Source organism: Rhinolophus ferrumequinum, chromosome 21 (genome assembly GCF_004115265.2).
Source record: "Rhinolophus ferrumequinum isolate MPI-CBG mRhiFer1 chromosome 21, mRhiFer1_v1.p, whole genome shotgun sequence".
Classification (NCBI taxonomy): domain Eukaryota; kingdom Metazoa; phylum Chordata; class Mammalia; order Chiroptera; family Rhinolophidae; genus Rhinolophus; species Rhinolophus ferrumequinum.
In genome coordinates this window covers 40,744,914-40,757,371 of record NC_046304.1, presented here as the reverse complement: position 1 = coordinate 40,757,371, position 12,458 = coordinate 40,744,914, and the positions used below count along the sequence as shown (strand labels likewise).

Sequence of the window (12,458 nt, the reverse complement as noted above, 5' to 3'; positions counted from 1 at the left end):
AACCAGAGGGCAGCTCGTAATACGATTCCTCTCTCTCTTCCTCCTTTTAATAAAAGAGAGACCATTTGGACTAAGGATCAGGAGAATTGGCATAAGAGGGACATTGGCCTGCAGAAGCCGCTCCCCTCCAGGATAAGCCAGATGCTTCGGCCATGTCCTTTAGCAGACCTGGGGAACAGCTGATATTTCTGGCACGAGCTCCTCAGCGGATGTCAAAGCAATTTGGAAGGCTGGCTCTTGGCCCACAGTCACATGGAAGGGGTGGGGAGGTGTCAGCCAAGTCTTTAGCCCCCAGGGCCCCTAGCATGACTGAGCAAGTAGCAGCAGAGAGAGGAGAAATTGATGGGACAAAGAAAGGGAGAGGAAGAGGAGGATGTGAGAAGGATGCAGGAGAAGAAGCAAAGATTAGATACAGGGTATTATAGGGGGTCTGGGCATAGAAAGAAGGTCCCGGCAGTGGCTTGGGTTCCTGCCACATCCCCCTGAGGTGGCTCATTATTTCTGCCTAGAGTGTCCTCCCTGCCCCAACTACCCCAAAATCTAATCATAATGGTAGAATCACTTGCAGAGTGCTGACTTTGGGCCAGGCCTGTGCTGAGCTCTTTATAGGCAGTATGTCGAGTGAGCCTCATTCAACCCTAGGTGGTAGGCATCATTCTTCCCATTTTATAGATAAAGGGAGAAAGCACAGAGAGGCTAAGAAACGTGTCCTAGGTATACACAGCTAGTTTAGATGGAGCCAGGCTTTGGAGTTAGGCAGTCTGACTCCAGAACCCAGCCCTTAGTTATTCTGCCCCACTCCACACCTCACCCCCCAGAGCTCTGGGTACCTTTCCTGTGCTTGTTGTCACAGAAAGAGCACTGGACTTGAGTCCCAGCTCTGCCCCACCCAGCTATATAACTGTGAGCAAGTTAAACTGAGGCTTGTGCCTCAGTTTTCTCATCTATGAAATGGGCATGATATTATCTGCCTGCTTCCTTCATGGAACAGGTGCAGGGATCAAGTGATATAATATTTGTGAAGGCCCTTTGTACATCCCAAAAGGCCCTGTACATGTCCTTTGGGATATCCCTCCCTTCTCCCTCCCACTTTGTGAGCTCCTGCAAGGACCACAGATAGTCTTTGCTCTGTTTATCTGAGCCCGTCTCAATGCGGCAGGCACTCAGGATCTGTAAGCTTCCTGTCGAGCTAATGAAAGCCCAAATCCTCTCTCCTCCTTCCCCTTTGTCTTTCTTTCTTTCTCTCTTTCTCTCTTTCTCTCTGTCTCTCTCTCTGTCTCTCTCTCTGTCTCTCTCTCTCTCTCTCTCTCTCTCTCTCTTTCTTCCTTCCCTCCTTCTTTTCCTCTCTCTCTCTCTCTCTCCTTCCCTTTCACCTACGCTCTTCCTCCTCTTCCTCCTCCTTCCCATACCCCAGCCCTTCCCAGGACTCACACTCTAATGGGAAGACACCTGCCCTTCTCCTTCCAATCCATCTGATACTTTGCTTTAAGATCACAAGCACAGTTGAGACCACATCACAACCTGCTCAGAATCATTCCACATACTCAGAAGAGACATGCCGAGCTCCTGAACTGGCACGAAAGCCTCTGGCCCCCCCTTTCCTGGACTCATTTCTCATGACTTTTCCCAGGATATTCCAGTCCTCACTCACTTCTACTGTCAGTTTCTTCACCTGTAACAACCTCATAGGTAATGGACTAACCGTGCCCAGCCCACAGTTTGCTGTTAATAAATGTCATATATTGAACAGGACCTTCAGCGAGGACTTGTCCTGCTGTTTGGGAATCTCACTTGAGGTCCCAATGCTGAGAACTTCAGATGTGAAGTACCCACACTCCCTGAAGGGAGTGCCGTGCCATCTACCGTGTTTCCCCAAAAATAAGACCTAGCCGGACCATCAGCTCTAATGCGTCTTTTGGAGCAAAAATTAATATAAGACCCGGTCTTATTTTACTGTAATATAAGACCAGGTCTTAATATAACATAATATAACATAATATAATACAATATAATGTAATGTAATACTGGGTCTTACATTAATTTTTGCTCCAAAAGACGCACTTGAGCTGATGGTCGAGCTGGGTCTTATTTTCAGGGAGACACGGTAGGAGGATTGCTAAGACTGGCCCCACACTGGTTCTGCAAGGCCTATCTGATTCCACCTACACGTATATGGAAGAGAAGGCTTAAGAATGGCCAAGGCAATTGGAAGGAGGTGGGCTCTTTCAGACCTTTTAACGAATGGTAAGGGCAGCCTTCTCCATCTCCCCAAACAAAGTGAGGTCTCTCTGCTGGCCAGATGCCACCATGGAGCTGGGCTGAGAGGTATCTTGGGAAAACCTAACCTACAACCCCCAGATCTGGAAGAACGCAGAGACTAGAGCCCAATGCACCCCTGAAAAAGTCTAAAGTCAAGAGACTAACTGGAGTAGCCTGTGTCAGCAGCAGAGAGAAGGGAGAGCATCAAGCAGGGAACAGCTGCCACTTGCAGGGGTTAGTGGGGCAAAGATGCCAAGTTTCTCCGAGGACTGGATGAATGCAGGAGAAAATGGATGGACTAGAGTGGTGCTGAGAGGGTACCCAAGAGGCCCTGAGGTCCACCTCCTTGTGGGGGGACAGCCCTGAGAGAAAGAGGCTGTGTGGTGACATATCAAAGGGAGAGGAGAACAAGGGAAGGAGCAGTACATCACCCAAGGTGGTAGGGTCCCCAAGTGGTTACATTTTACTTTTATTATCGTTTCCAGCACTAATTCTTAAATCTCCTCTACAGGAGTGCTAGAGGCTAGACTGATTTGCCCACTGCCTTCCCCCATACTGAATGCATTCTCCTTTGCTTCCATTCATGTCCCTGGCCCTGCCTGGAAGACCCTCTACACCCATGTCTGCCACACAAAACACAGTCTATTTCAAGGCCAGGCTTGGTGTCACTCCCTTGATGAAACCCTCTCAGATCCAGCCACCCAGACACCTGTGCTTTCTTTGGATTTGCTACTTATTGTAGCCTAACTAGTTGCCTATCCTAATATTCTTTGTGCTCTTCTTTAAAAATAGATCCTTACAGTTTTCGCTGGGCCCATGGCCACTCAAGATAAAGACTGATTTTGACAGCTTCCTTTGCTGCTAGGAATGGCCAGTTTGATATAAACAGCAGTATGTGGAGCCAGCTTCTAAGAAACTTTCTTAAAAGGCGGCTGGTGTGTATCCCTGAGCCTCCATCTTCTTTGCTCCTTCCTCCTTTCAAATGCCTGGAATGCAGATATAATGGCTGGAGGTTTAGCAGCCATTTTGGACCATGAAATGACCTTGTGGCAGGAGAACTACATACAAGGATGATGGAGCAAAAGGACAAGCATCCTGGTTTCCTGACAGGTAAGACTACCCTACAAGTTCTGGATTGTCTACCTTTGCACTTTAAATGAGACAGAGACGTACTTCTGTCTTGTTTAGGCCACTATTGCTGTGGGTTTCCTGTGGGAAGCAGCCAAACCCAATCCTAATTGACACATCACCTAAATTGCTCACAAGCTAACACTGGTGAAAGCACCTGGCATAGTAAATCCCACCTGACAGCATCTTAGTCCATCTCTTTTCTCTCCCCACGTGTGATGTGCTCCTAACAAGCTCTGGCTTGGTAGCTGTATACAGGCTTTAGACTGTCACTTACCTCTTCATGGTCATGTATAATCCCAACTCTCTAAGTATAGCTCCGATGACATATGCTTTTCAAAATTATTTTATTCCTGAGCTTATTTAAAAGTTCTGCAAAAATATGCATTATTGCTTCCATTTTATAGATATGGTTCTGCAGTCTCCTTGGGGACCAAAGGAGGCCAGGTACCCAGGTCTTCTCACTCCAGGTCTACGCTGTTCCTCCTGCCTCACACCCACCGCAACAAGAACTAAGCTTCCGGATTTATCTTCCTGTTCTTTCCATTGCAAAGAGCATGAATGTTCTTTGGTATGAAGGTACGTACATAATAGGTGTTCAATAAATATGTTACATGCACTTAAGTATTCATCCAAGCTGCTTTTCAAGATGCACTGAGATCAGAGGTTGGCAAACTATGGCTCACAGTCTGTATTTGTATAATCCATGAGCAAAGCATGGTTTTCATATTTTTAAATGGTCATGAAAGAAGGAGAAGAGGATGAAAGAGGGCAAGGGGGAGGACAAAAACACATGGCAGAGACCATAGCTGTCCTGCAAAGCCTAGAATCATCTGGCCCTTTACAGAAAAAGTTGGCTGCCTCATGCAGTTGGATCTTTAATCCACCAACTGCTGTCCCCTGTGCGAAATGATTACCCCGGAGACCTTAGAGATCCTGCCTCCAAAGTCCTGCAGGACTGACCTACCCTCTTGCCGCAGACCTGGGATGGGACGCCCAGCTCCCAGGGCCCCCCGACCCCCAAGAACTATTTCTTCCAGGCAGATGGGGATCATCCTTCTATCCCCGCATCTGCCACCACCCTATGACGTGGACGTCTTTCTGATTCACTGGTCAAATAATCAAGCTCAAATTTGATTAAAAATTCATTGGCCTTTTCCCTGTAAAAAAATAAAGAAGTGAGCAAACTTCAGTGGCTGAGGCTATAAACTGAAGTGTGAAAGCCCAAACAGGCTGAAACCATTACAGGAAAAACCGTCAGCTCCAGAGCATTTTTATTTCCCCAAATACCAGGCTTCTGGAGGGGAGGTTGGGCCGGGTCCCCAATTCCAGTACTCCTGACAGCTTGTTCCCTGCAAGAACCCTCAGTTATTCACTCGGTAGATATTTGAGGGGTTATGAGAATGGGGTTTGAAGTCAGACCGATGGAGTTTTACCAGCTGTGTGTCTTTAACTGAAACACTTAACCTCTCTGAGCTTGTTTCTTCATCTGTAAAACAAAACTATTAAGAATCGCCTTAATTCTTAACGCCCAGCGCAGCGCCCAGCCCTGGTGTGCTCACTCAATGGAAGGTATATATTTGGTATCGCTATTACTGACCAGCCCTCGCCGTTTTGTCCCCTCCTCCTTCCAACTCTCTGCTTTATTTCTCTTCCTTCGTCATTCCTCAGTTACTTGCTCAACCCCATCCTTGAAGCAGTCCAACCCACCTCTAACTTGGCCCTCTCCTTTCTGTCCAGGGCCCCTCAGCATTGCCACCGAATATTCCTCCAACTAACTCAGACCACCATTCTCCGAGCCTCCTGCCAGGGGTCCTTCCCTTCTTTATTTCCTGCCTCTGCCCCAGGCCAGCTTTTTGCCTTTTGCTGGCACGTTGTAAGTCTCCAGACTAAAAAAAAAAAAAAATTTTTAAATCCATCTTTCATTTGACGAAGATTTGAGAAATGAGTCCATCCTGAGAGCAAGGGTTGTGCTTTCCCTGTGCTCTTTACGCCGCCTGGGCGGGGCCCAGTTTAATGAGCACTGGCCAGTAGCCTGGCTTGGAGCGGGAACAATGACCAGCTCATGGCCAGAGCGCCCCTTCCTGGGACCGATGTGAACCCCGAGAACTACTTAGACCCAGGCACTAGCCAGGCCCACACCAAGTTTGCCAGTCGGAGGGCTGCCTGATGTAATAGGGAAAACGTGTAAATATGGAAGTGAGACACGCCTGAATTTTGGCATCACCTCTGGTTATCTGAGTGCCCTTGGGCAAGGTGTTTCACCCCTTCGAGCCTTAATTTTTTTATCTATAATGTGGGATGAGCCTACAATGAGATATCAATTCACACCCACTAGGGTGGCCATAATAAAAAAGACAGATAATAACCAGTGTTGTCCAGGATGTGCACAATTGGAGCCCTTATAACACTTTGGTGAGAACGTACAATGGTGTAGTCACTCAGGAAAACAATCTGGCAATTGCTCAGAAGTTTAAACACAGAGTTACCCACTACCCAGCCATTCTATTCCTAGGTGTATACCCAAAGAAATGAAAACATGTCCACATAAAAACTGGTACACAAATGTTCACAGCAGCATTATTCATCGTAGCCAAAAAATGGAGAAAACCCAAAAGTCCATCAACTGGTGAACAGATAAACAAAATGTGGCATGCCCGTACAACGGAATATTATTTGCCTATATAAAGGAATGTAGTGCCCACACTCGCTACAACATGGATGAGTCTCGACAACATCATGCTACAGGAAAGAAGCCAGGGATAAAGGCCACGTGATGTATGATTCCATTTATACGTGTACGAACTGTCCAGAACAGGCAAATCCATAGAGACAGAAAGTAGATTAGTGGTTGCCAGGGGCTGGGAGGCGGGGGGAATGGGAGTGATAAAAATGTTCCTTTTTGGGGGTGATAAAATGTTCTAAAATTAGGTCGTGTTGTTGGATGCACAACTCTGTGAATATGCTATAAACCATTGAACTGTACGCTTCAAAAGCGTGAATTTTATGGTATGTGAATTTTATCTCAATAAAGCTGTTTTCTTTAAAATGAAATGGGTGAGGCCTCCCCACCCACCCACTTCGATGGGTCATCATGAAGCTCCGAGAAGGATGTTTGTGCCACGGTTTTGGACACAGCATCACACTACTTCCTACACAGGAAGGCTAAGGCCATGGCTCTTCATACAGATGGAGCCATTTCTGCCCTCCCTTCTTGCTCTGGCTTAGGACCCCTCGAAGAGGAAGTTCCTGAGGAGTGACACTGCCATCTGGCAAGGACAAGAGGAAGTTCTGGGCCTCCAGTACATCTGGGGAGGCAAGAAGTATGTCCTCAGAGCCACAGACCAGGGGGGACCTGACCCGGCCAGCACTCCTTTGGGTTCCAATACTGCCTCGCCCCTCCCACAAGACCTCAGGGCCAGTCTTCCCACTGGAGGAGAGAGGGGCCAGCTGACCTTCAGGTTTGGGTGTAACTGGAAGACGAGGGAGCAGAGCAGGGCTATCTATGGGTGACAGATCATATTGTAAAGAAAGGTGCTTTAGTCCTTTCAAGCCTTGTAACGCAGGGTCTCAGCTCCCGCTCCCCGCACAAGAACACAGGACATGGTGAGGCCAAAAAGGAACACCCACAGAGCCATAGATAGGGGGGTCACACCACTATATTCTCGATGGCGGTTGGTCGAGACACAAAAGCAAACATCAGCACCCCAACAAGGAGTCTTCCTGAACCCCAGTCTCGCTGGCGGCCGGGCGAGACACAGGAAGTAGGATCAACACGATCTGCGATCCACAACCTGCTTGCTAACCACACTTGCTAGCTGCAATCCACACTTGTTAACGTAGTCACGGCAGTTATATTAGTGGCTAATGGCTCACTGGTTACAGCTGACGGACATCTACGACCCGAGCTGGCACCTTTCCACGTGAGGTTGAGAGCCTGGAAACTGCTCTCTGGGACTCCGTCCCTACAAGCCTCAACAAGCCTCAAGTACTGAAATAATAATAGCGATGATGACGACCAATGTTTACGGGGTGAACATTTACTATCTGTTAGGCATCACACTTAACATTTACATGTATTGACTTATTTAGTCTTCACAGAGATCCTACGAGGCAGGGACATTGTTGATCCCCTCTTCTAGATGAGAAGATGGAGGCACAGAGGTTTCAAGTAATTTGTCCAAGGTTGCACAGCTAGGAACGACAGAACAGGATTTGAACCCTGGCAGTCTGGCTCCACCGCCTGTTAGGCTGTGTAAACCCTACAAGCTGCACACAATGGAAGGCAAAGGTTATTACTAAGACTTTTTAATGCCCCCCCCACAAGGAAGTAGGTCTCAAACTTCACCAGGCATCAGAATCACCTGGGAGGCATGCGAAAAATACAGAGTCCTGGGCTCACCCCAGCGAAACTGATTCACTAACCCTGGACAGCCGGGGAATCTGAATTTGTGACCAGTTTGCCAGGTTCTTCCGGACATACTTGGAGGCACTTGGCCTCCCTGAATCGAGACCCAGGGGCTGGCCAGCTGGTTCTGCCCCACAAGGTGGACTCTCCCTGCTCCGTCCACACCACATTTACCCCGACTCCACTGTGCTCATCCGAGTCCCCCCAACCTTGAAAGGCCCAGGTCAAGTTCTGTGTAGTCCCCTAAGCCCAGCACTGGTTTTCCCTTGTCTAAACCCCTCACCCCTTATAGAGGAATCCACACTGCTTCAGAACCTCGTTATAAGCTGCCTGGGATTCCTACATCAACAGCCCATGGCTGCAAGACCTTTTCTGATGACCTAGATCGTGGCAAGTGACTTAAATGTAGAAGCTTTCATTTCTAGTGCTCGTGCATGTGCCCGCCAGCTCACGGCAGGTGAGCGTTCAGTAGAGACCTGTGGATTTGCTTACAGACCTCATGCGCCGACACGCTCCTATTTCAATGATCAGCAGGCTTAATATGCCCAGGTGGCCAATTGGATGTCTCCTACCCAAGGGCACAGTCCAAATGTCTAGATCCTTCCTCCATAGAACCCAGGTGCCTTCTCCATGCCAGGCACCATTCTAGCACTTATGGACCAGAGGATGACCCTCTCTGAGGGCTGACACCCCAAAACAGCTCATTCTAAGGCAGTGTGTTTGGGTGAGGTTTTGCCTTCCAGGGGACATTTGGCAATGATGGGAGACGTTCTCAGTCATCACAGCTGGGGTGATGGGGCTATTGGCATCTAGTGGGTAGAGGCGAGGGATGCTGCTAAACATCCTGCAAATCACAGGACAGCTCCGCAACAACAGAACAGTACCCAGCCCCAGATAACAGCTGCAAGGTTGAGAAAGCCTGCTGTCATGGAATATGCTAAGACAGTGTGGCAACAACCCATAACAGCGATGGTGGCAGGAACCCAAAGGAAGGCATAATTAACCCCCAGGGAGTAGGGGCTCATTGGAAAAGGATTCACAGAGGAGGTGCTTCGTCCACGAGAACTGACTGATGAATGACGGACGGGGAGGGTTTTACCTGCAGAAGCAGGGGCAGAAGGAGGAGGAGTTCCTGGCAGCGAGGCGTGAGAGGACGTGGCAGGTTTGGCAAGCTGTTACTGGGTATGATGTGGCCGGAGTACCTGGTGCTGATTCTTTCCATTCATTCAACATGTCTGCTGCCCTCCTGTTGTCATTACTCTTTCGATCAGCAAACTCTGTCACCAAGCAGAGTGGCCTGGTCAGCTCTGGCCCTGGCTGAATCATCCCCAATTCTGAATTGGTGGTCTCTGAACAAATGAGGTTTACTCTGAGCGTCGTACAGGATGGAGCTGAATGTGGCCATTTAGCTGCACTGCACTGAGCAGTATTGAGCAGGAGACGTCCTACCCCCACCGCAGGGCTGTAGCTGTGAAAACAAAGCAGCACTTTTTTTTTTATTTTATTCGGGAATATTGGGGAACAGTGTGTTTCTCCAGGGCCCATCAGCTCTAAGTCATTGTCCTTCAATCTAGTTGTGGAGGGCGCGGCTCAGCTCCAGGTCCAGTCGCTGTTTTCAATCTTAGTTGCTCGGGGACACAGCCCACCATCCCATGCGGGAATTGAACCGGCAACCTTGTTGTTGAGAGCTCATGCTCTAACCAACTGAGCCATCCGGCCGCCCAACACAGCAACACTTTAAAGGTTTTTGGTGGCACCATCGTAAAAGGCTTCCACAAGTGGTGTGATGTCTTCCTTTCCAAAACGCTAACGGGGGGTTTTCTGTCAGAGCAAATGAGGAAAGTGGGTTTGAAGAATGCTTGCGCCTCTCAAAGTTAGATAGGAATGAAAATACATTACAAAGTAATTCTGGAAAAACAAGTAATTTTGCTAACATTTGCCTCTTTAAAAAAGCAAACAAACAAACCATCCTCAATGGTCCTGTTGTCTATTTCAAATCGCAGTTTTCCTGGATGAGCTCAATCTTTGTCTGTCTCCTTTCACATCCCTCTTTACGCGTCTCTTCTCTTGCTCTGGCCTCTCCGTGTCTGTCCCTCTTCATCTCGCGTGTCTGTGTGGTGTGTGCTTCTCTCTTTTTAAAACCTCACCAACAGGTTTTATTTGTCACCGTGAAAAGTCTGAATTTTAAACAGATTGTTGGACTAAGGGCGGATATCCATCAGCACATTCAACTTTAGCACCTGTCTCACACCCAGTAGCTTTTCCAGAACTGCTACCTTCACCGTGAAGCTCCATGAGTCTCTCCAATTCAAACGTGGGCTTCTTCAGCACTTTGACTTTTCTAACAAAGACATCATGGAGTGGATAAATAGATTGGCGCGCCTTTCTAGATCTTTTCCAGTGCCATCTAGAATCGATGTATTGTCCACTTCTTTCAATTCATGTGTCTGCACATCTCGGGTCGTGATTTCCATGATCTTCTTCTGGATTTGGCGGACCTGTAGGTGCTGAGCGTAAGAGATCTTCTGAATCTGATTATTACATTTTTTAGCAAAACCAACACAGTCCAGACGAAGCAAATAACCATCGGGAGTCTTGACATCAACACGAGCTTCAGTCATGGTCGGCCATTGTTTGACCGTGGAGCACATTTTGTCGCGGGTAAGATCCAGGCCATGGACACAAGTCAGGCAGTTTTTTGCCTTGAATATCCTCGTCATTAACTTGAATTTTCTAAATGCAGCTTCATCATTCTGCCGATCAGCTGGGCTCACGTCAAAAACACAACCCTTGGAACCATCAGATGCAATTTTGGTTCCTTGAGTTCTGTGACTAGCGTTTCCCAGTATTTCTTATATTGAATATAGCTGGTGCTTTCACAGCATACCAATCTTTCTTAGAAAATGGGTCAACCACTTTTTTCTTGGCTCCCTTCTTGCCTCCTTTCATAAAGCGCTTATTCTTGCCATCCACCATGGTGCTGCTCATAGAGCCAAAAGGCTTGCGCTTCTTTTTGTATCTGCATTTTGTGCTTCTTTGAAAGTGAATCTGTTGCTCACGTTCTCGCTGTCTCTCGATGTTTTTCCCCTATTTCTAGCTCCCTGTTTCTGACTCTGCTTCTCTCCCTCTCCTCCATCATTCTTTGGATTGCTTTCTCCTCCTCCCCCAGGCCTCTCTCCAACAACTAGCCACAGTATAAACTGAAGTGTATTTTTATTACTGGTTGTAGTCCCCAGATAGAGTTACATGCTCCCCATTCTTGATTTTTAAAAGCAAATGACTGAAACATTTTCTATTTCTCTCACCCTACAGCTCCCTGAATAAAGCTACATTTTATTTTCATCTCCCTCCATTGATTTATTTTTCCATTTTGTGGGTCATGTCCTTGAAAGAAAACAAGTTCTCCACTCTCATTTTATGGTATTTTAGAGAAAAGCTGTCCCAGGGATGTGCCAGGCACCAGGGAAGGTGGTGCTGTGGGCGGGGTGGGGGGCTGCAGCTCTGCTCTGGCCTGGGCGACGCCAGGGCTCTGTCATCGAGGACTTTTCTTGGTTAATCTGGTTTCAGCAGAGCCAAGACCTGCTTTGGGTTTAACATGCAGCTCGGAAGGAATATCTATAGATTCCTAATTCATCGCCACAGACTCCCTTGTCTCCAACGCTGCCTGTAGTGTCTGGGGAGGAATAGAAAATGATTGAAGATAAGTCTCAGGGAGCAAATCTTTTACATCTTAAAAGGAGAGAGAGTTTTAGTCTGGCAGGAACATTCAAGTAGATCTAGGAGCTCTTCAAACTTTGCACTTTCTTGTTTTTGCTCAAGCCTTTGATTCGCAGAATGCAATTTAGCTTGGTTAGCAGGTCCAATGTCTCTACCTCTTGCTGGAATTCACACTTCATCTTTTTTGCCCTGCCACTCCTGGGCCCTGCCAGAGGTCATTATAAATAGAGTCACAGGACGTGGAACGCCGGGGATGGAAGTGTCAAATTATCCCCTCTGATAGAGGTGAGGGTGGAAATGATTTGCCCAAAAGGCACAAGGCAACCTGGTGGCAGATATCCCCAGTCCCACTCCAGGCCCGTCCATACATCTGTTACAGGGAATGTTGCCTAGCCAGGGTCTGTGGGCTAGACCCTCATCTCGGCTGACAGCGCCAGGATCTGAAGCCCCTGGCCAGCCTGGCAGCCCTTGGGGACCATCACACATGACACTCACACCCCAGATCACAGATGACTTCCTGCAAAAGTGAATTTGAAGGAAGAGGGGAAGCTACTGCAACAATCACACCTGTGCATACATTTAGTCTCCTTGAATTCCATATTAGTTATTGATTGACTAGTACAAACCAGACCCTTTTCTAGAACTGGGGGTATAGCATGAAGTTTAGAGCCTTGGGGTATAATACTGAGATATGTGTGGGGTGACAAAGGGACAGAGAACCAGTCCTCCCTCCCAAATCAGCCTAGAGAGAGGGTACAGGAAGGCTTCCTGGAGGAGGTGGTGTCATGAGAAATGACTAATGTTCCATTGGACCTTTCCTCAGCGAGCTCCCAGTCAGGGCCATCTGAGGAATGCCTTGGAAATAAAAGGCATTTTGATATATTAGCGATTCAGATCAAAGCACTTACTGTTTCCATCTCAGTCTCTACAGTCACTCACCAGATGT

General features: G+C 47.8%; 1 pseudogene; it reads right to left on the bottom strand.

Annotated features, from left to right (window-relative positions):
- Nucleotides 1-9,979: 9,979 nt before the first annotated feature.
- LOC117013717 (40S ribosomal protein S3a-like) lies at nt 9,980-10,771 on the bottom strand (annotated as a pseudogene).
- Nucleotides 10,772-12,458: the final 1,687 nt, after the last annotated feature.